Source organism: Pseudopipra pipra, chromosome Z, assembly GCF_036250125.1.
Source record: "Pseudopipra pipra isolate bDixPip1 chromosome Z, bDixPip1.hap1, whole genome shotgun sequence".
NCBI classification, from domain to species: Eukaryota; Metazoa; Chordata; class Aves; order Passeriformes; family Pipridae; genus Pseudopipra; species Pseudopipra pipra.
The window spans coordinates 63,956,849-63,981,957 of NC_087581.1; the positions used below are offsets into that span (position 1 = coordinate 63,956,849).

At 35.8% G+C, this 25,109-nt stretch overlaps 1 protein-coding gene and 1 long non-coding RNA gene across 9 annotated transcripts in view; one reads left to right on the forward strand and one right to left on the reverse strand.

The window, feature by feature from the left end:
• Nucleotides 1–25,109, reverse strand: part of LINGO2 (leucine rich repeat and Ig domain containing 2) — a 480,597-nt gene that overhangs the window by 104,978 nt on the left and 350,510 nt on the right. The window lies entirely within an intron of this gene.
• LOC135407162 (uncharacterized) lies at nt 11,567–21,886 on the forward strand. Its single transcript, XR_010426740.1, has 3 exons — nt 11,567–13,326; nt 19,723–19,868; nt 20,369–21,886. It is a non-coding gene; the product is annotated as an uncharacterized LOC135407162 (long non-coding RNA).

A 25,109-nucleotide genomic window follows, 5' to 3' on the forward strand; every position in this document is an offset into this window, starting at 1 on the left:
TAAGCTTTTCATTGTAGACAAAGCTCAGCAGTGCTAACTAAACTAAGACTTTTCTTCTCTGATAAATGAGCTCACTGCTGGCTATCCTATATATATCCCATTATTCTCTCCTAGGAAGCAATAGATCAGGAAAAGTAGTTACTTTCTACATGAGCTTTCTTAGAGTGGTGAAAGAGAAGTCTTCAGTATATCTTAATTACTTTTGGATTTTTATTTTATAGAATGATAAGAGAAATTAATTCTGACATTTGGAGGACTTCACAGGAAGTTATCTTAGAATAGCCATCATTAAAAGTGCTAACCTGAATAAGTCCTTACTTAGCAGAAAATGATACAGATTTGCGGGACCTGAATTTTGACAAACAAGCAAAACCAGTTTACTGACAAATAGATTTGGACAGTGAATTTAATGAGGAGCTTTTAATTAAGTAGACTCTAAGGTTTATAGAACAAGGATGATATTGCTGAGATTCATTTTTTTTAACCAGTGGAGATTCAAAATGGAATATATTCATGTTATATATATTTCCAAAGGAAGCTTATCATGTCGTTTCATATAAGCATGATTTCAACATAGAAACCATATATTTTTTTTTTCTCCCTTTGAATGACCCCTCAAAGACTGGAGAATCCATCTTGTTCCTGTAATGAGTTGGCATTTCGTGTGGGGCTCTTTCTGCAATAAACCGTTTGACTGGATCTGTACTGTACCTTATAAAAGCGAACACGACTTTAGCTCTGACTTTGACATATAACTCTGTGGTATGGTCCAACAGATTCAAAGTATTTTCTTTGTTTCTAATGTCTTTGTGCTAGAGCTTGTAGTTTACTGTGTTATTTATTACTGCATGTATACATTTCATTAAAATACTAAATGCGCAAAAAAAAAATTGATGGTACACTCTTATTTGTGGGGGGCAGAGAAGAGGAAAGAAGACTGTTCCAAAGATGGTGAGAAGTATATGAAAGATAACAGAGACATTTGGATGCTGATAAATGCCTTAAAACTTCGTCATTCCAGACAAGTCAAACTAATTTTGTTAAAAGACAGTTATAGAGTTGTTAATGCATGGTTTACAAAGCTTTGTACCCCAGTTTTATCAAGTTTTAATATGTTTATTCCCTCATGGTTTATTCCCCTTTTCTGATTGGCTAGAATTTGCTGCAGTGCAGAACTCCCATATTTTCTATTGTTCCTCCCCGAATACTCTTATTTGGGCATTTCTCCTCCCCTTTGTTCTAATAAGACCTGAACCTCTCCTCCCTTTTCCATATATGGTGTGTCTCCACCCCTAGTTCTGGAACCTTCCCCATCCTACCCTATATAAGTGAGTCCCTGACAAGAATAAAGTGCAATAGCTCGGAGCAGCCTTCTATTTTGCTTGAACCCCTTTGTACTGCCGCGTGATCCTTTCCCTATTCTGGACTGCGGAATAAATTTGACACAGTGTGATTGGAAACACAAAAAAGCTGAATAGTTCTATATTGTGAAAAAAACCCAAACTTATTTTTTTCACTATCTGAATAACAGTGCTGTGAAAGGCAAAAGATAACCAGTGAGAAGCTGGGTGTTCAGTCTCAGACAGAGCTAGGAACGGCACAGAGGTGGGGTCTGGAAGTTTACTTGCTTAAGCTGGTTACAATACGATGTGTTTTACATGACTGATAGGAAGTCATTCATCTTGCCACTTACTCAGCTTGGGAAATTTATTTAACCTTTCTAAATGATGAGTTAAGAAATAGCTTGGCCATGCCCCTTTTTACAGCCAGTGCTCATCCTTTGATGCAGGATTAAGAGAAAGCTGAGGCAAGCAACTGAAGAGGATAAATCAACAAGAGTCATCAAGAAGTCTGGCAAACACAATCTATCAAGAATGAATGAAGGAACAGTAAAAAGGAGAAAAGCAATTAAAGTTTCTTGCTGGAGTATGGAAACATCTTGTTTCTTACACAGAGCTTAGCTTTACATGCATTTCGTCTCTCTACATCTACCCTATTGGCTCTACAGAAAGTTAGCAAACTTGTCTCATTAAGGGCTACATGTTCTGGAGCAATGTCTTAGCATTCGAAATATTTTATTTAGTCTGCAGCAGCTGGGAAATAAACCAATTTAAGTTATTTAGTATCAAAGATAACTCAGGTAATGTAGTTGCTTAGGATTTGAATTATTGTGACTTATCAATTTATCTTTGTACTTTTCGTAAGTATTCTATAGAGAAAAAGAGAATTATGCCTCTTACAAATACCAAACTATAATCATGTCTAGAGCAACATGGTGCAAACATACAAACATATTTCAAGTCCTTCATCTGACTTCTGAATAGAAAGAAAGACTGCAGAATATGGGATAGGAGGGATTTGGAAGCTAGTGTTGATAATGGTAAAGATTTCCACATCATACATGATTATCAATATCTGAATTATTTTAATGCAAAACGTATGATAAAAATAAATATGTCTAGCTTTCTGAAAGCTCTGTATACTCCTCTAGCAAAAATGCTGGTGTTACTTCACAAAGTCTATCTAGGAGGCAACATACACAGTTTGTACTTAACAGGTACAAAGTAAACAAAGTGTTTATTTCTAAAATATGAAAACTACATAAACCATGAAAGCCATCCCACCAGATGTTATAGGTGATCAAAGGTTTACACTGCTTCAAAGCAAGACAGAAAAAACTTATTGAAAAGACATCCACTATGAGTTGCTAAACAAATAAAGGATATCTTCAGCTCATGCTCTTCCTAAATTGCAGTTGTTTGGAGGCTGGGCAAATACTCAGGAAAGCACTGTATAGTATTACTCAGAGTCTATATTCTTCTTGAGAAATTATTTTTTGGTCATCACTAGGAATGGAACACTGGGACTGGGTGTTCTTCAATCTGACCTTGTTTATCTACGCTTATAGTCTCACGTTTGTTTCAGTTTTTCTGACTTTTTCTACATTGTAATACTCTTCCTCCTTTATTAGATTGTTCTCAAGATTAATTTGTTTATCAGAGTCTCATCATATATCACTGCCATTGTCCTTTATTTGATATGAAATCTGCAGGGCTCATAAAAGTTTATTCATATGACTTAGGGACATTCCCTGTTCTGCATGACATGTTGTGCAGAGGAATCTTCCTCCTACCCTAAGTGATTGCGTTGTTGCCATGAAGTTGACAAGGTATTCATAGCTTGGAGTACAATACTTACTATTACAACCTATGTGCTTCACTAGAAATCAGGCTTATCTCAGGCAATTTTTTTTTTTTGCACATTGTGTAAATATATCGCACGTACTCTTTTATTTCTCAAGATAGTGTATTATATAGAGTGAATTTTCTCTCATTACAATACCTCATTACAAATCCTTAGACAAGTTTGAAATAATGCAATCAGTGTGCACATGCAGGCCCACATGCAGAATTCTCTGCTCTAAGAATATAAATTTGTAAATTAGCAATTTTATCTGCCAGTCCAGATATCTACACATACAGTGACCTATTTACGTATTTTGATTTGCACAGAACTTCTTCAATTCTTAATATGTTTTACTGAATGATTGGTAATATTAATTTCATTTCATCTTGCACCATGAGGTAAGCATAAATGCAGAAAATGACAGGAGATTTTCTCATTACAGCTGAGAACAGTATTGTACAGGAGAAAGAAGAGAATGTTTTTACTTGCTCCTCTAACATAATTTTCACCACAGAGGTTAGTAAAACACCGTATTTATACATCATAATTGCATTTTGTATTTTTTAATTTTTTTTTCCCCCTGTGTTCCTCTGCTAAACAGTTGAGTCTAAATTTTGGGTCAAATCACAATTTTGGTGTTTGGGCTTTTTTGTTTATTTGCTCGTTTGTTTGTGGGTTTGGAGTTTTATTTTTCCCATAAATGTAATAAAAATTAAAAAAGTCAAACTGATCTTGACTTGATAGGGAAATTGCCAAGCATGTAAGCTAGTCATAAAAGAGACAATATGAAATAACCTTCCCCTTCAAATTTTCAAACAGTGAAACTCTACATCAAGAGATAAAAGAAATAATTGCTTGAAGAACAGCTACTCAGAAAGCATTTTTAACAATGTATGGATGTGTCACTAACTCCTAACTGCTGTCAGAATAAATTTTCTCTTGAAAAATGGCTATGTTTAAGTGAAATTTGTGTTTTTCAGTTTTTAATGTAGTAGGCATCAAATGAAAATTAATGGCATACATTGACGACTCATGAGGTTGAGAGGAATGTAAAAATAATTTCAATATTTAGGTCGCTTAAGTTATTGTAGGTTCTGCTAAGACAAATTATTGTCTAATACTCTATTCCTTGCATATAGATCTTTTGCCTCCCATCCAGTCAAGAAGGGCATTTCTGTGTATTGTCCTGCTTTACTGTACAGTGGAAAGAGATACAAAATTTTCCCATCTCTTAGGGGGATTTTCCCCATGGAATACTTCATACCTGTATATATCTAAATAGAAGGTTAGAGTAGGTTAAGCCTATATTGTTTTGATTCTTTACATATATTCTTTGTATGGAACTTTTAACCTTCTCATAAAAAGGCAATTCCAGTTTGATATTTTTAATTATGCAAACGAGGCACAGCCATGAATAGCACACCTGAAAGAAAACAGGTGATCAGCAGAGCTATTTTGGCAGTGATGGGTCTGCTTAGGATCTTGGCTTAGGAACAGTCGGTAGATCCTGTTGTCAGCACTGGATTCACCATGATGACATGCTGATGTTCTCAGAGACAGAAAAGATACCCAGATAGCCTAAGACATAAGGCTTGTTTTACACCACAGGGAGCCAAACATTAAGAGCTTTTTTTATGGAGGAGAGGACCTCACTCACTAATGTACAGAGCAACCCTTAGCCTGTCAATTTATGTGACAAGAGGCACAAGACCAGCAATATACTCAATATGATGCCATGCCAATCCCAGAAGTGAATTATGTATTTGTTTATGCACTATGTCTTCTAACTGGTTTCAGGTTTTCAGACAACTTTCAGCTAGTTCTCACAAGACAGACTACAAGTGAAGATGCATGGCTAAAAGCAAAATATCAAAAAATATTTTCTGTGCCTTGGAGACTGGATGAATGAAGGGAAACTTGAATGCATACAGATAAAACTAAACCATTATAAAAGCAACTAAAGTAATTATTCTGCCTTCTGTGCAAATAATGTTCCAAATCCTCTTAAAAAAACTTCAGTGTTGCAAATTTTTATTTTTATCACTTTCACACTCGGTAAAATACAAAATAAAAGAGAAATTCAGTGAACAGAGATAAAACAAAATAAAAGATATTTAGTCAGTGAAACATGATTTCTATTTGATGTCTTGCTCACTTCCCTTTCCATAGAAACTCTGTCTCTCATCTAAAACCTGCTGCCACTACAATCTTTCCAGTATTTGTCCACTTTTTGACCCTTCCCTGTCCTACGTCCCATATTTCTTCCCATCAGTTTGAAGATTAAAACTGAAAAAAGCTGAAGCCTTGCAGCTCACCATACCTGGACATGTACTGCAACAACCTAAGCAGATGTCCACTAGGCTCAGATGCCAGCCTCTGCCTCCATGGGGATATTGGTCTGGGACTCTTCTCTCTACCCACCACTGACTTAAAAAAAACTGTACAAATTTGAATCTTCGATGCATCTGCCCTGTTGTATTTGATTCAAACTGGTTAGCTCCATGTTACTGGAGGAATAAGGGTGAGGAAAAGCAACTAATTCTCTATAATTGTTTCCTTAGAGACACACAGTGCCAGGGATACCGATGTGTAGCACAGGGTCATAAGGCAGCAGCTCATGAACCATTTAAATGTGTTCAAGCACTTCTTAAATGTCTACAACTGTATAACACAGAGATGGAGCAACGTAGAGCCTGAACGCACTGAACACTTTTTCTAAAAATGCCTACAAAATTATATTCTATGACATCTTCACAACAAACACCAATCTATTGTATAGAAAAAATCAGAGCATCTGCTGTTCCGTTTCTCCAGCGCTGGTCATCAGAACTGCCTGCCGCTTTTTCTTTCTTTTGGGGGAACCCATATATCTAAGAATGTATTAAAATTTGACTTTCAATTACCCAGATTGACATTAATATCTATATTTGTTGATTTGAGGTTAGTGTAAGCATGGGAAGGTCCCTATTTTGGAGATCCTGCAGGAACCTCTTACTCTCTTCCAACAGCAAGTTTTGTGATGCAGGATCATTCAAGTGATCTATTATACATATTCCAGGGATACAATTGCCGTTGATACACCACCTATTTGGCAAGAGGATCTTCATAATGGGAATAAATTGGTCTATTACAATCAAACCTGACTTCTCTCTCTTATCATCACAGAAGAATAATTGTGACAAGTGTTATTTTATTTCTTCAAAATTAGGAAGAGGCATACACTGACATGTTTAGTTTTTGATGCCACTTCTTATAAAATTTTGCTGTTATGGGGACTATGCATAGACTACGGGCTTTAGAGAGTAGATGACTGAATTTTTATTTTTACCTTGTAAGGTAAGTAAAATTTTGTAATTAAAAACCTCTGAAGATAACAGAATACAGTGAAGAGTTTGAGCAGTGTAAGGAGGAGTTGTCCTTCCAAGAGCAGCTAAGCAAGCTGCATTTTAGTTCAAGTAGATGCTTTAATGAAGAGCAATAACTTACATTTCTTCCTAAAAGTAATTTGAAATGGTATGAGACCAACACAGGAAATTTCATTCAAACTGAACAAAATTCAAAACCTGGCCCAGTTCACTTTCAGACTGTTACACAGAGACAATTGTGTAATAGCAAGGCAACTCGAGGTTCAAGCGCTTTTCAAAGCATCTTGTTGTCATACTTACAATATCAGTATGTTTTGTCATGCTCAGAATTCATCCCAATCTAATCATACTCAAACAATCTGCTACTTAATACTTCTGAGACTACCTTTGTATCAGTCTTCCTCATTGTTTAAATGCCCTGTAGAGTTGATTTCTCCGGGGAAAGTACAATGTGGGGAAGAGAGGGAAGAAAATAATTTAGCACCTATACATAATGTTCTAGCCGAAATTAATAAGATGTGAGAATGTTCAGCTGCATATCCACAAGAGATATTTCTACTATGAAATGAAATTGAATCAATAAGCCATAACAGTTAAACAATTGCCAGGAAATAAACAGACATGTTAAAAATACATCTAAGCATAATTCAGACTTCCTGATTTTTTAATATACCTAAAGGTACCAAACAGAATGGGTTGTTCATTTTGAGGTCTGAAAAAGCTTTACAAGGAATTAATTTCATTCTTAATTTTTCAAGTGTCATTTTGAAGGAATTGTGGTTTTCTTTCTGTCTTTCAAAGGTAAAAACCAGAACTCAGTAAATTAAATTGTTTTCCAAATTATGTAAAAAAAAAGAAAAGTGGCTACTACACAAGATTTCCTATGATCTTTGGCATTATTTACATAGCTTCTCAGACTTGAAGACAAAGGTGACTTTGTTTAAAACAGTGATTTATTAGTCCACTTTGAAATAAACGATGTTCCATTATGCATTACAGTGTGTTTTATTTGTGTGGTCTCTGCCATGTTTCTTTCAGAAGAGTAATCCAAAACAGACCTTTGGAAACTGCCTTGAAGGAATGCTGTTGAAACTAGAGTGCAGCAAACAGAAGAATCGGAAACTACATCTTGTTCAGAGTCAGACAAACTAAAGTGAAGAGCAAAGAAAAAAACCCCCAACAGACTGGAAATGATTATTTCTAGGGATAAGAAGTTCTCAGCCATTTGGAAAATCATGAGTTAACAAAAAGCATGGATCCACCTTTACAAATACACAGTAATTAGGTAAACAGCTAATATAGAAGCATTATTTTATCTGTCTGAACTAATATTTTTAAGCTTTCTTTATGTCAGAACTTATCTAATACCTTGTTGACATAGTAATGAAACAGATTTTTCTTTAATTTAAAGGCCTTTCCTACTCCAGAGCGCTTGGCATCAGCAAGTCCCAGCACTTCCTTCTCAAGTTCTACACAAATTACATTACCCCAAAAAATATTTTCTTTATTATTATTTTTCTGGGGAAATTAATTTCTACCTACAGTAAACTGAATTTTGATTAGAAGAAATTCTAAGCAAACATGGACACACTCATGCTTCTTCTTAAGGGTCACTTGTGTGGGTGGAAAAATTAGGGGGCATAAAAATAAGCATACAAATATATGTAATTTTTATGATACCAGGAAAACTGAATTTATTTTACTTCTGAAAAGGATTGCATGACATTGGTCTATCTCATACTTCATTCTTCCTCCTGTCCCAAAGGTAAGAGTATTTAAATTGAGTTGCACAGTTATAAGATATTTCTATTACACCTCACAATATCTGCTCTATGAACAGAGCAAGAAAATTAAAATGTGATTACCTAGGACTCTAAGGATTAAACCTTTGAATTTTGAGAGAGTCTGTCTTCTGTGTTGTCTAGACTGGGCTATTGCATAGTATTTACGTAGAGAATGAATACAAAAAATCCACAACCCTGCAATAGGAATTGTATGAAAACTATTTGCAGCTTGTTTTCAGGTTTCTCTACAACTCTGAAGCAGAAAAAAGCCTGTCACGTTTTAAAAAGAAGAATTACATTTTTCCTAGGTGTGTGTTCTCCCTTATTTTAATGGTAATTATCTGCTTGGTCCCTAACAAGCTAGCTCCTTCGTGATTTATATATATTCAGTATCTATATTCCATATGTAATAAGAAAATTTATATTTGCCTACTCTGCTGATGTAACTTTTCCTTTTCTTCACGCTTAGAAGAACAGAAATAAATATGACCTCGCTGTCTCTAATAGGCTGTCAGGAGTTGGAATTGAAACAAATGGGCTCTCTGGGAGTCTAAAAAGCTGAGCCAGCAGTTCAGACTCTGGAATAGTAGTGGGAGACTATCAGTACCTTCTGCAGAAGAGCTGAAATACTTTTCTATTCCTTTGAAATACTTTTCTATTCCTTTTGATGTAAATAAGCACAAAACATACAGTAGAAATATGCTCTATCTTTTAATCTTCAGAATTACGTGATTAACTCTTCTTCTCTCCCAAAGCACATCCTTGGGGAAAGCCTGATATTGAGTGCTTGTCAAAGGGTGGAGTAAAACATTTAATGAAACCAAATCAGAATGTTATAGCGGAATGCTACGTACCCAAAAATGAACTTTCTCTGCTTACTTGCTGATTAGAATAATCCAGTGGTATACTTCTATTGCTTTTTTTTCTTTTTAAAGTTGATATCTATTTTTGACAAATATCTTTGACTCAACTCCCCGCCCCCAGTAATTTCCCTATGCTAAAAGTACTGTTCTGTAGTCCTTGCTGTTGTAAGAAGCAAATAAATACATTGTCCCTGTGAATCTGCACTGGGTATGTATGGCCTCAGTTTCTGGTGTGACTTACTCTCCTCTTTTTCTCAGATGTTTGAAATGTGAGTGTGTCTCTGATCCCTCTCTACTTTTCAAGTGTTAAAGTGTCACTAAAAATCATGTTTTCCACTAATGAAATTGGTGGAGACTGGTAATCAAGCCTCCGGCATTACTTTCAGGTACCAAACTGAGTTTGCCTGCACAACAGCTAAAAATCTTTTGGGTTTGGATGTGCAGTGAGCAGATTCACTATAGAAATCACTGAAGGAGAACAAATCTGAAATACCAAGGCATCAAATTTTTTTACCATAATCATATCTCAAGGACAGATTATTCCTAAGTTTTAAACTGAAAATCCAATTTGAATGCTAGGCGGGAGCTGTGCAGAGAGGAAAGGTGCAAAGCAGATGTACCAACATTTTTCTGCAGCTTAGATAAAGTGCAGAACTGACACACACAGTCTTTATATATGCCTAGGTCACTAAGCAATGGAAAGTGATTTGGAGAACTAAGGAAAAGCTGATGGACTGTGACATTTCTTCTGTTTATGTGTCTACTTCACTGACACTTGACAGTTATTAAAGTTGTTCTCATGTTTGAGGGAGTCATTTCCAATTGCCTGTACATGTAAAAGCTTTCAAGAGAAATATACTGTATCACTTCAAGAGTTCTGCAATTTAAAGTTTTTCCTATTTAAACCTCTACTTTATACAAATTTGCCAGGCAGAACAAGAGAACAAGCATTAAGTTGTTCTGACACTTTCATCCCTCCTGACTTTTTCTTATGCCCCAGATGCTGCATCTTTACATAATGACAGCGAAGAACCAACATAACATAGCTTTCACATTTCAAATTAGGTGATGTATTTAGTTTCCCTTTGAAAGCATGTAACTTGGTCCTCTTTTGAGGATGTAACGTGTCCTCATTTGAAGACATTTTTTGTCAATGCAGAGAGACAAAGATGCCTGTTCCAAAGTCAACTGGGAGACAACATAGGATGAGGACTGAGCTAAATGAGTAAATGACAGATATAACTCTGAAAAATATGGAAAAAACACACACACAAGACAGATGACACTTCAGGAAATTGCTCCAAAAAAGATACCTACCTTCTCACGACCAACCCATCCTCTCACAAGATGTTAAGGTTTGGGTCCAAGTGAAACTTATGGCATTTACATGCCATAATGTACTTTCTAGAATAGGGGGGAAATTCAGCTGATGCTTCTCCCAGGCTGTATTTTTCCCACATGCTGACATATAGATCTTATTGGCTTAAAAGACTTAATAAATGCAGCCATAGTTTCCATAATTCTGAATTGCATAAACATAGTCTAAAAGCTAAGGTGTTTATGACTGTCTGTGCCTCCTACTAGCTTGGGAAATAAATGTTACAGACTCTACACACATATTTTTTTCCCCTATCAAATATAAAAAACAAACCAGTGTGACTTCAGCAATAAGAACAACAAACAGAAATTAAATGTCTCAAAACTCCACGTCCTCTATCATCTCTTTTTTTCTGGAAGCAGCAACTTGGCCTGGTTCACTAAGAGTACTACCCCTCTATTTTGAAAAAACTCTATGTGAGAGTCAAGAATCAAGTAAACTTCTGGGCACCTAAAGTATTAAAATCTGCTGCCTGGGCCTCATTCCTGTCAGTACAATCAAGTGTTCCTGTGGGCCTGTTAATTTGTTGGCCACTTCTAGAAAGCTTTCTGAGTAGACAACAGAATGTAGAATATCCTTCGAAGTCCATATTGACAAATCTATTAGTGAAATGTCAATCATAAGACCTGTTCAGCTAGATTCTGCTGCCAAGACTATCAAAGTTTCTAGAGTTGGATGGTGAAATAAAAACACATTAAGGAACAATAAAATCCACACAATATCACTTTCAATACATTTTTTTCATGAAGAATCTGATTTTTATAAAGAATTTAATTTTCTGTTTTATAGCAACTGAAAGCAGTTGGAGACTTTTCTGAACATGACCGAGCAAGAAGGATGGCATTATTCTCAGTGAATTCATTCATCTTTATCACTATTTAGTTATGCAATACCTGGCAGCAAAAAGTCAAGAAGACTATGCACAAGATACGGGGTTTCATATGAAATCAAGGAGCTGTGATTCAGGAATGAGTATCTGAAAAAATGAGGTGTGGTAGTTTGGCCTAGGCCTTCCTTGGTGACCAGTTTGTAACCAAGGAAGGGTCCAGATTTACCCAGTATTCCCTACGATTTTTACATAAGCCAGACTATAAGAAGAAAGGAGGAGAGGCCTTCGCTCTCTTTCCTTCCAGTGGCTTGGAGGTGCAGGTTCCCTGCTGTTGAGTCTGCCGTGTTGGGGAGCGAGGCCTGGTTAGGCCTTGCCGACCTTGGGAGACAGAGGCTGCCGGCGATCGTTCCGGAGCGACTCTTGGTTGTCCCAAGGAGAGTAGTGAGATATTTCTTTGCTAACTCTTTTAGTTGTTAGATATTGGGCTACTAACTGGGATATATATATATATATGTATATATTCTATTTTGGTTTTGTTCCTTTTCCCTTCCCCGTTTCCCTTTCCCTTGTGAAATTGTATATATTTGAATTGTATATATTTGAATTGTATATAACTGTAACATAAGTGTAAATATATTTATATATTTTTATATATATCACTTTAGCTGCCTCTCTCTCGTTTCAGGTTTTCTTAGTTGTTTTTCTCCCCCTTCTCCCTGAGGTTTGGGGTGGGGGGGGAACTTCTTGTGGTAAGGGTTGGAGACTTGGCAGGGAGTCAGCTTCAAATCATATCATGAGGGCATTAAGTGACAGAGTTGTCCATGTTTGTATCTCCATGGGAAAAATGTCTATTACAGTGCATTTTTAAAGGTTATCAAGAGCTGTACAACAACAAAACTATAATCTAATGCTTTCAAATGCATTTGGACTGCTAAGGAGATGTGATTGGGAAGTATATCAGAATGACTACTTACTCTGATGATGTTATTCTGTGAGACAATTTGGGGTCTTGGAAGAAAGGAAAAAGATGAAATCTAAACCAAGTTTTCAGTCCACGGAATTGAGGTTGATGTAAGAAAATTAGTGTGACTAACTTTAGCAGTAAGGAAAAAAAATCAAAGTAGGTACTTGTACATTAAGATAAATTATCAGGGGGAAAAAAAGCCCAACACATACCAGTGTGAGTTATGTACCATGTCCTGAAAATAGTCTTATAACTTTACATACCTCTGTCATGTATGACACTCTTCCTTATCACATTTCTACTTCGATGTCAAACACTGTACTTATAGGGAAGCATTAGCAAAAAGGTAAAATGTAGCTAGAGGGCATAGAACAAATATAGATAAGGTATGTTGTAATCACGGATTAAACGGACTTTTGAAATCATCATGTCAAGCATTCTTCATGACAAATTGCAAGGTTTCTCTATAACTATTGCTACTATACTTTGGAATACAATATACAATGGCAGCATAAGATAATCCGGGAAGCTATTCATATAGCTTCATATCTTTCGTAAGATATTTATAAAGGAAACTATACTTGAATATAAACAATTCAAGTGAAAGAATGAAAAAAAATATCTTCAGCTGTGCACGAGTCTCCACTCTTATACCCCCTTTGTTTCCAGAAAAGTTCCTCTCCAGAACAGAAAGTTGAATCACTTTTTAAATGGCTAAAGCTTCCTCTCAATGGCTAAAGGGTACCTCTCAATGTTTACCACTAACCAAACTTCGCTTTTCCAGAGTATCCATCAAAACGCTGCAAATTTCTGTAAAACGTCTACCTAAAAGTTGTACCAGTCAACCCAGTGATTGGTACATCTCACTCAGGAACTAGGCTAAGATCATCGTGTGGCTTTCTGAAAGTGAAAAATCTCATGGATACTTACATAAATTCCAAGTTTTAACAGAGAGAGGTATGTGCTACTGCCACCCCACATGCGTATGATATAACTTTGACCCTAGTAGGTGTCGTACCTACCATATTATGAAATATTTGCATGCAAAAAAGTGTTACACGAGAACACAGTTTTCTGAATATAGAAGCAGCTGCTTGTGTGTTCTATTGCCACCTGTTACAGGGTTTTATAAAATGGCTCACTTACTTTGGTTCCCTTGTGCTACATTTTCTAAATGCTAGCTAAAAAATAATTTTGGAAGAATATAATTCTTTTCCTTGTGGACAAATAAGAACAACAAGCCTTAATGAAGCCTGCAGAGTTTTGTAACCTGAAAATAAGAAAATTCAAGCATATACAAGTATTACACAGTTATAACTGTTATAAAAAGTACTTAGAAGTATAGTGAGTATGGAGGGTGTATGTGTATGTATTTGCCTTTTTTACATAATTAGGATTTTCAGGAACATTGAAAAATCTAGTAATCCTGGAAAAAACTTCTAAAGAGGCCATCCAGAATGCTCATCTTCATCTCAATTTGGTTATTATATAATAAAAATATACCTGAATAACAATCATTACCTTGACAGATGATCTATGGATAAAGGTAAAGAACACAGAAAATTAGTTGGAAAATAAATTGACTATGCCAATAGGCAGGCACCTCCCTTAGGTTGTGTATGTAAGCCAGTAACAAACTTGAGCTCTGTGGATCTCCTCACAGCCACAAATGCTATTTTATTGCTTTGAAGGGAAACTTGTGTTTGGTTCAGTGTTTTGTTCTTTTGTGTACGGTTGTTCTGGTTACCTGCTCTTCAGAAATCCTTATAATTCCTGAGTGCAATGGAAAGGCAAAAAATACTGCATAGCAAAGTTCCTGGCTTCCCTCAAGTATGCAGTCCAGCACAAGCTGCCAGAGAAAGTTCTGTACATACTACAATAAATACCCAGTTTAGAAGGCATTGTATACAGCTGGATGTTGACATACAGATTGAATACAGGTGTGTCACCATTATTTCACAATGATTTATTATTTCCCTGGGAGTTAAACAGGGAGTGTCATTTTGTGGCTGACAATTTATTAATTACATTTTTAATTAATAAACTGTGTTTATGATCAGGTTTTAATCCTGAATCCTACTAAACATTGTTATGGTTTTTACTCCAGGCATTTCAAAAGTGATTAAGGAGCTTAGAAATAAAGCAATATTCTTCAATTTAAATTAGTCTACATTCAAAAGAGAAAAACACACACTATTTCTTGCTAAGTATCTTAGCCTCAATGCCTATAATTTACTGGTTTGCATGAACTTATCCCAAGATTAAGTGAATACTTTTCTTTTTTTTTTCCCCTCCTTGTCCTGTTGAGGTGGGGAGTGATGGAGTAGCTTGGTGGGCACCTACCAGTCAGCCAGGTTCAACCCACCATGGTGTAGTTTATATTTCCTTCTCTATGTATCTGCTAGGTATTATTCACTGTCTAAGCTCATAGAGCTCAAATCTTAAAACTGACAAAAAAAGGGGTAAGAAAAAGAAGCTGGTCACTGGAGGGACTGGAAGGTGTGTGTTCATTGACAGTATATGCTTTGCTACATGGACTCACAGAACCATGAATGTTGGAAGAGACCTTTAAGACCATCCAGTCTGCCCGTCAGCCTGGCACTGCCACTGTAACCTCTAAACCACTAAACCACATCACCCAGTGCCATATCCAGATGTCTCTTAAACACCTCCAGGAATGGTGAGTCCACCAAGTTTACCACCTCCCTGGGCAATTCATTCCAATGCCTGAGCAAGTCTCAGCTTAAGGCCATTTCCTTCTGTCCTCTCCCTGCAGGCACGGCAGAAGAGACCGGCCCCCACCTTGCTACAACCTCCTTTCAGATGCTTGTAGAGAGCGATGAGGTCTCCCGTGCGCTTCTTTTTCTTGAGACTAAACAAACTGATCACCCTCAGCTATTCCTCATAAGACGTTTCCTAGACCTTTCACAAGCTTTGTTGCCTTCACTGGACATGCTTCAACACATCAATGTCCTTTAAAGGACAGGTTTTCTATAGCAGAAAAGTGGAAGTTGGAATAGAGTGCTATCAACTTGCAATTCACTTAGTAGGACAGATCCCTATCACTCTGAAATAAGTGCAAACACAGAGTGAGCCTCCACACTTCAATGAATGCAGTTAAATCAATATACATCGCTCTTGAAATAACTGAGGAATGATGTGAATGAAATCTAAAGCAAACTCAGGAAGGCGCCTCATACATATTTTTTCTCCAGCTCTACGGAATATTTTTCAAAATGTTAGTTTAAAAGCACTACCTGAAATTTGCTGAAAACACTTTCAAAATCTCTAATTAGCTTAGAGGTAATCTAGTAGGTCAGATATAATGTAACATTTGCATAGGTTCAGAACTCATCATATCAATTGTTCCTATAGGTAAAAAAATTAATTTTAAATTATAAAAGCAATCTTAAGCAAATGAAACATTAGCAGTTATTAACTTTAAAATCCTACACAGTTAGCCCCTCTCAACTGTTATCTTGTTTGAAAATAATCTACTCAGACTTTTAGAAGATTCTTTTTTTTATTCCAGGTGTTTAATATACATTAATTTACGAGTAGAAATTATTAACTTTGCTTTTCATTCCCATTTTTCAAGTTACTTATTGTACCCAAAATACTTTTTCTTCTCTTTTAAAATTTATTGCTTGTGAAAAAATGATAGTTCAGTCACCTTGGAGACTAAATGCTGCTAACCCCTTTTCCTTATAAGTGATAACAGAGGGAAGGGTCAATATGTCTGAATATGATTAGAATTTTAAAGAATTCCTATTTTGATGGAGACTGTCACAAGGTCTCTGATACTTTGACAAGTCTTGAGTTGAGTGTCAAGTGCAGTGGATCAAGTGATTATAAAACGAAATCAATAGAAGAGCTTTAGAAATCAAGTGAGCTTTTGTGGAAGGTGCTAGGTTAAGGGAAGATCCAAAGTCTGTGGACTCTCAACTCTTCTGTAACTCAGCTGTTCATTATCTGGGGAAATCAGGGAAAGAAAGTGGGTATTCTACACACTCTTAGGTACTATAAGATATCTGAGAAAGTCAAGACTTCACACCTTGTCAAGCTGATGACCTGCAGGACTTCCTACTCTGTAAAGTCTAGACATCCAGAAAGGTCTCATGCAGGACCACACAGGCATTCTCAGATTGCATACCTTGACATGCATTGCTCAGCTCAGGTACAAGCTCATCTTTCCTCTTCCTGAGAAATGGAATCCTTTATCCCTCACCCAATAAAGCAGCATCTTGCTGTGAGGACCCTTTTCCAGCCCCATGATGAAGAAGTGCTATCAGCAGCTTGGAATGTGTCTTATATGTCTTATATGACGAGGCCATCTTGTACCCTGCACAAATCCTGTCTATTTTTTCTTCCTCTCACAGTCTCTACATTTTCTGTGACAAATTCATCTTCCTATTAACACCTGTTACAAAAGGCAAGCTCAGCAGTAGCCCAGCTGTCTGCCTGGTAACACTAACTGACTAGAAGAGCCCCTCACCTCTGTGTTGTTTTTTCCAAAGACTTGGTTAGCCTCTTCTAAGGACATCAACAATGTCACCTCAATGTGCTCTGAGCTGACATGTCTCAGCACCACTATCCCTTGGCTTGTTGGCTATGAAGCCACATCAACCATGTCTCTTCCAGCTCGGTCACTATCTTCCAGATTTGCCACCTGAGCTGCCTAGTTGCTGTCAATCCAGTCTTCATTGCTAATCAATACATTTCCCTCAGACTTGTGCTTCTTTCCATGTGGGAAAGGAAAATTTCTCATCCTGCCTCAACAAATATGAGTAGCCCAATTGCCAGAATTTGCTAAATCAATACTTAAGTAGAAAACTGAGCAAATGCAGATGGGGATTAGCATCTCTCCAGCGAAACACCTGCAGCCATCTCTTGAAAGTTTAAATTTCAAGTCTTGCAATCAGAATTTTCATTAATTTGAGCCCAGTAAGAGACATTTTAGTAAAGGTATCATGTCTGAAAAAACATACTTTGCTTCTGAATCCAGTCACAGTTCTACTAGTAGAGTAAACAGGCAGGACACAATTATGCTTCACGGAGAAATCAGCAAAATCAATTCTTCTTTCAACGTTAGTTAAATGAGAGGATTGATTTCAGATACAAACCTTGGTAAGAGTCCATTTGTTTATTTTTCCTTCACAAAAAATGCTATATATTGCTACCTAATTTAAATTGCACTCATTTGAATTACAGCATGAAGACACAAAAGCATACTTGTTATCCAGCACACAAAATCAAGTTAGTTCAAAGAAATATCTTTCAGCAGAAAGTTTATATTCTGCAGCAATTTTACAATTTCAGTTTGCCTTGTATTAAAATGCAGGTGCATTATAAATGCTTCCTCATGACCTTTACTTACTAAAATCTTCTAAAATTTTTCTATCTTCAATTTACAGAAATTATGTATTTTCCATTATTACAAAGCATTCTGTACTTAGATATTTTTTATATTTTATAGAAATTTTTTCAAGCTATAAATCTTCCTAGAAAGACTTTTGTTGGTTTTCAGTTCTAAATTATTCTTTATGTTCAGTACAGTAGTAATGAAAAAACAGTTGGCTTACTTTCAAAAGATAAGTATGTCCTATTTGTTAAGTGGGCAGGCCAGGGTTCAGTTGCTTGTTCTGCTGTAGATATCTTGTTTTTCCTGACAAATCACATACACTGGACAACCAAAAACTAAGGTTTTTTCATTGTAAGTAAAATCACTGGAGATCATTACACTTTAATTAGCATTCTGGTTTGGTCTTCTGTCTATTTTCAGCCTCCTATGTATTAAATGAGTATAATATAATTTCTTAATCTTGTAAGAGTATTGTGAGTGTGTTGAAAAAGTGAAACACTCAGATATGGAGGGCATTTCAATACCTTCATTTCTTTCTTCCTTCATTTTACCATATCAGCATAAAAATTCTTTTAATTTGGACCACATAGAACATGAGAAAGTAAAGTTAGAAAAGAAAACTAAGAAGCACTGAAAAATTAGATGGACAGAAATAAAAAGGTAACGTACACCCTTTCCAGCCAGTAAATATTTTATACTCTTCTATTTTTTCACATAACAAATCCCTGAGTGTTTTCAGCTACAATTTTATTTAACTAATGTGTTATCAGGCATGTAACCTGTTTCCCAATTAATATAAAGAAGATTCATCATTCTCACAACAGGACTGACCCCAGCTTTGTACAGAAGTTTCTTATTTAGAACAAACAGTCAAGTCTGTTTCTCCATTACTCCTTGCAAATTTCTCCACCAGTTTCTCCCTTTCATCTTAGGATCATGCTTTCAAATCCTAAAGCACTCCTTTGGTGTGCTTTATGGAAAGAAAATTTAGGCAAGGAGCAGTTAGATCTAGATATAATAAGTACAAAAAAGTTTTTATAAGTTAAAAAGCTGCTGAAAAAAATAGATGTTTATATGTATGTATATATATATTCAAATATATGCTATTTGAAAAATCATGGTGAACAAAGAGAAGAGGATAATGTGGTGAAAATTTAAAAACTTGAAGGCATAAATACTCTGAAATTGTAGCTATGAAGTTAGCTTTAATGTTTTTTATTGCATATCATGTGAATGCAGTGGATCAGAAGCCTGGAGGTTCTGTGAAACCGATATAAATAAGCTTAGAGGTTATTTAAATAACTGGTCTCTCTCTTTCTTATTTCAATTGCGGGTGACAGAACACTAAATGACAGCGAACTATGCTCAAGCATGTGGCATTCAACACTTCACTGAACTTTACAGAAGCTACTCTTTTAACTCCTTTAGTGTAACATTCACGTCCTGTGTGATGCTGACTGAAAAGCACTCTATGGGGTCAAAATATAATTTCTAGGTTTACTTCACCTGGATGGATGTGATTCTGAATGACAGCAGAAATGCTCAGGGAACATCCCACAGCAAATATGATGGCTCATTTTGAAAATTCAGTTGCCTAATGGGAAAACTTCTGAAAATGGCAAAGATGGTAAAAGGAAGCTTTTTTCAGTTTCTGTTCATGACTAGTGTTCCCTTACAGTGATATACGTATAATGAACCTCAAAACACAGGAGTAGCTGAACTTCTCCGGCCTATAAGAGAAAGCTAACCTCTTATTACTACCTTGTAGAAAACAATCTAATGGTTTTCGAAGGTTGAGTATTCTGTCTACATCTATAAAAGAAGCATATACATTCATACATGTGCTTGCATGAGAATATGTGTAACTTATTCTACAGTTGTCTTTTAGTTCATTTGAATTATGATAGTATGTACTGAGATATTTATGATGATTTTCTTATACTACACTCAGTCCTAATCTGGACCTTTGTATCTCTGTCTTTTCTTACAAGGCTGCTCTTCAAAACAGCAGGAACGAGAGACTCAGCCACCTGCTTTTCCTCAAGCTTATTACTGGATGTACAACTGTAGAGAATTGACATCAAATTGTTTAAATGAGTACACTTCCATTTTACTCGAGTTGTAAAGATCAAAAGAGGTCAGGCTAAGCATGTTACAGTCATTCACACAAAGCATTGTTATTCACATATTGCTATGTTGCAGGAATATACAGACAATGTTTTGTATGAGGGATGCCAAAATTTGGAGTCTAGAAAGTTCAATTGGCTTTTAATTATGTCCCCTGAGAAGACATCCTTTTACTAATTACTATTATTATGTCTCTTCTCCCTTGAGTCCCAAAACATCTACACTTCTGTAAGATGCTGCAGCACACAGTTTACAAGCATAAAAGTAAAAACGTAATGCAATGGCAAAACCACAATACTTGTTTTGAATTCTGACCTTTTGAATTCTCAAAGTTACCACTCTGCAACAGTTATACTGAGATCTGTTTAAAATATTGTATACATCATTATGCAACCTAGCAAAAAAGCACAATAGGCTAATAGCAATATCTAGACAAGAAATCATTACATTAAAGACATTAAATTTTAATCAAGAAAAGGTAATTCAAAAAAGCCTTAACCTTCTTTGCAGGAGCCAGAGCTCCCTGCTTGTGCCCAGGCAACACAGCGACTCACAGCCGTGCTGGCTGAAGTGTGTCCAAAGATACAAAGACTAAACAGGGAGGCTTGTCCAGCCATGCCTACAGTGAGTTGGACAGGAGCTGTTAGCAGTAAAGATTGCTAACAGCAATTGGTCACAGTTCACGAGGGGAAAGTCTTGCTTTATGAAACTCAATTTTCCTTTATGACAAGGTAACACAGATGGTAAAGGGAAGCCAGCTGATGTAATCTTTTCGAATTACAGTCAAGTTTTGATACCATCTCTTACAGTAGCCTTCCAGAAAAAAATGTCCAGCACACTGTTGGACAGCTGGATAAAAGCATCATGCCATGGATGAGCAACTGGCTCAGGCACAGAGGGTAATAGTGAATGGGGTGACATCAGACTGGTGACCTGTCACTAGTGGGATTCCACAGGGCTCCATCTTAGGCCCTGTGCTCAACATCTTCATAAATGACTTGGATGCAGAATTCAAATGGATACTTAGTAAGTTTGCCAGTGACACTAAATTCGGAGGACCTGTTGGTTCCCTCAAAGAGTCCTTGCAGAGAGACCTTGACAAATTAGAGGGCTGGGCAATCACCAACGGTATGACATTTAACAAAGACAAGTGATGGATTCTGCATCTGGGATGGGGCAACCCTGGATGTATATATAGACTGGTGAATGAGACACTGGAGGACAGCCCTGCAGAAAAAGTGTTTCTAAATTAGCGAAGGACTGATCGAAGAAGGGATTCTTCATTTATAATAGAAAACCTGTTTTACCAACAATTGGCTTTAAGCAAATCCATAACAAAATATGTATGCTTGTACATTCATTTTCCTGTTTCAGTTTTGACTGTTTCTGGTTGTATATGTGACTCTTAATCACATGCAAAAGTCCTACACACAACACCTGAAATACCATGGATAGACAGCGACATTACAAAATCTGGTAAGACTGAATCTAAAACAAGATACCATGCCTAGCCCTCCTATTTTAGATCCTTTGAAAGTTAATGGCCCAGTTTATGTCTAAGGTACTGCATCATTACCTGTACCAGTGGTAAAATTATAGGACTTTCAACAGATAAAGTAAACTACATTGTAGGTAGCAACAGAGAGCTTAATTTCCTTCTAGTGGATATGTAACAACTGTTTGGATAGGCTTCAAAACATTATCAGAGAGCAGGAAGAAAAGTTTTTATGCTTAGAGTAGAAAAGAGATGGAACTGACAGAAAACTCCCAAAATATGATGTATATGAAGACTTCCTTGCATGATACGTTAAGAATTCAGTTAAGAATTTTACAGCAACTGTCTCTATAACAGTTTATGTTTTAATCATTTAATATAACCATAATATTTGAGTGCCTGATATTATAGACAATGGTTATCCTTAAACATACATCTCCAAAAGAAGTTATTATAATTTTGTTTTGCAGAAGAGGACCATACTACATGGTTTGCTTCAGGTAAGAAATCCACAAAATTTGAATATCAGAAGTTCTTACACAATCACTGTGTAGGTATTTCCTATTCAAATGAATGTTAGGATTCATTTTTTTTAGTTGCTGATATGTCAAGATATCTTTTAAGTCAAACAATCCATTTCCATTCTATCCATATCTTTTGACATGATCAACCTAAATATTTCAAGTTACATAGAGGAACTTATCCCGCAAGAATTCTAGTTGGTAAAAATGTTTTTAATTTTTTTCAGTTCTGGATCTCAAAAAAATTATTGAGAAAATTAAAATTTTGTGCGATCTGGTAGTGTTTGTGTACCTAGTGTTACTTTTCACTCCCACACTTTAAAACAGAAAATAGAATCAGAGAGGCTAATCTACTCATTTTTTTGTTTGTCTGGATGTTTGGGTTTTTGTTGTTGTTGTTTAAGATTTTTTTGTTCTTGTTGAGGTTTTTTTCGTTTGTTGGGGGTTTTTTTGCATGCTACTCTAATAATAAGTGGAAACAAAATCTGAGCTCAAATTTTGGAGATGTTGGATTCTCAATTTCATGACTCAAGGTGTATGCACTGTGTCACATTTTCTTCTTAGGGTGCATGAATGCAAGTGAAAGATGTTCTATTGATAAGGTTAATAATAAAGTAAACTTTGTATAAACTATTGGCTGCAGGCTGGAAGGAACAGGAAAATGTGGAAAAACTTCATAAAGTTATCATGCAGTATTTCTATTTAATAATATATATATATATCTTGAAAATTCAAATAGAAAAAAACAATATTAACTTATAATTGCGTTGTAAGGACTCTTACTGCAGTGATCTCACTGTGTGAAATATCTGCCATACTGGCACAGAAAACTGTGCACATTCAAACCAATCACCACATGGCTATGATGCAAATGGAAGACTGAAGGTCTAGCTCAAAGTTTGCCTGAAGGTTTTATCTCAAAAGTTTATTAAATCATGCATCCCAGTCAATTGATGGATTTTTAATGAATGTTAATTTTTTGTGCAAAAAAAATGTTGGACATATTTATCCATGGGTATTTTTCCTTTTAGTCTACTGCCAATTCAAAGATGAAGGCTAGAAAAACACAGCCTGTGTTTATATTCTGAGTCATGAGTTCATTTCTTCAGGCCTCAGTCTTCCATGTCAACCCATCAAAACACATTTGTTCAATCTACCTACTCAGAAACAAAGATCAGCAGGAAAAACAACAGAAATCTCATACAGACTTACTTTTTAAAGTGTTTGGCGTTTTTTGGTCCCCATGATCTCCACAAGCTTTTATTTAAAAGTTGTCAGAAGAAAAACAAAACGAAAAAACAAGGGGCCAGTTTCATCAAGTTGGAACAATTCTTCAGAGATTACAGTGAATGATGACAGCTCAGACAAACCTGAGAAACAGCTGTGGCAGTGACAGAGAAAGTATTTTCACTCTAAGTGGGAGGCAGTGTTCATACTTGATGCAATTGTCATATAATACATTTTGCGAAGTGAAGTCTCCAAAGCAGATTGAAAAGCTTTTAGTCTAGAGGAAGGAGACAGGCAGCTTACATAAGAGAATAAATTGGGAAAATTAACTTCTGAGGAAGAGAAACAAGAAACCACTTGGGTGGAGGAGGAGACATACAAAATAAATTTATAAATAAATAAATAAAGCCATTTCTGGAAACAGCAGAGCTGAATCAAACTGAGAAATTCTTTGTGACATCAACATGAGTTTGGACTTCTCACTTTTCTTTGAGGTGGACCAAACATAAACACACACTAGATGTTCAGGCAGCATCTGAAGGAACTCAGAGCAGGGTGTCCTCCTCTGGACAGAGTTATGCTGAGACCCTGTATGGGGTACCATACTCAGAAATTTTTTTTTACCTCTGTACACAGGAGTTTCACCCAGGAAACACTTCACATGCAACAAATTAAAATATGCTTTTAAAATTTTCGTGCTATCTAGTCTGGTCTTCAAACAAAACTCAAGCAAAATAAATAGATAAGTAAAGTCACAGCAATTATATGTAGAGTGCATTGTTTGAATGTGACTTCAATAAATAACATTTCACATTTAATATGAATAGGCCAATACAAGGACTTCATGATTCTGCTGAGCTCTGCAGACTATTTGTAATAATGGTTTGCTGAGCATTACATTTATCTAGTTCATCTGTGCCCTTATTGATTACTTTTTCTTTTCCTCTTTCATGAGATTTTCTGATGTTATTTCTGCTGCTATTGTAAATTGCCTTGTAAATATAAATGCATGAAGAAATATCTTTCTCCTAGGGAAAAAAAACCAAAAAGATTTGGCTTCCCCTGAGCAGGTTAAACACTTACATGCTACCCTTTCAGAGGCAAAATTTTCAGGAAAAATAAAGGCAGTTTTCTCAGTCCTGTAAGAGCATACTGGATACTATTACACTATCTCATAACATTATTAGAAAGTCAAGGGTGTTAACAAAGCTCATTGGGAAAGTTGTGTGAGTTGAGGAGATAATTTTAAGAGAAAGTCATATCCTTTAGAAGATAATACTTATTACTCATTTTCTTGTGATTTCTTAGATGAATATCATGTACTCCAAAGAATTTGCTGCTCTTATCTCTATTTTTCTATTACAGAATCCACTCTTGCCATGACTAACATTATCACAGCCAATCTATTTGGTTTCTCTACTATGCCTTATGCCTTCTTTAGCTGTTGATCCTCAGAGGCTCAGCAAAACTCACTAATATCATACATGTGAGATGAGACAATAATTTCATGGTGGTTTTTGTCTTCCAGTGCTCAGTGATCCAGAATATCTATAGTACAAATTAAGTGCAGGAAATACTGGACTATTTAATATCTTTATTTTTATTTACTTACTTCTAGCTATACTTCAATATGTTTATATGCAAAAATGAATACGTAATATTATTTTCTTATATTACTGATATCTTTGAAAGTAATTCCACCAAAGGACTATAATATACTAACAAGTTTAGCTAAAATTATAGTACTACTAAATAAATATAATTTTACAATGTACCAAATACAACTATTCAAAAATAGCAAGCACCCTCCACAATTTTATAGTCTCTTCGTTTCTGAGGATTTAGGCTACTATTTTATTATTTTCCTAGAAGAAAAGTTAAAAAAATGCTATACTTATTTGTAAAAGATTTTTTTTTAAATATATGCTGACATGACATTTAGATAGACTTTGTACTATCTGAAGCCGTGACAGGATTATTAACATCTTTTTCTGATATGCACAACTCC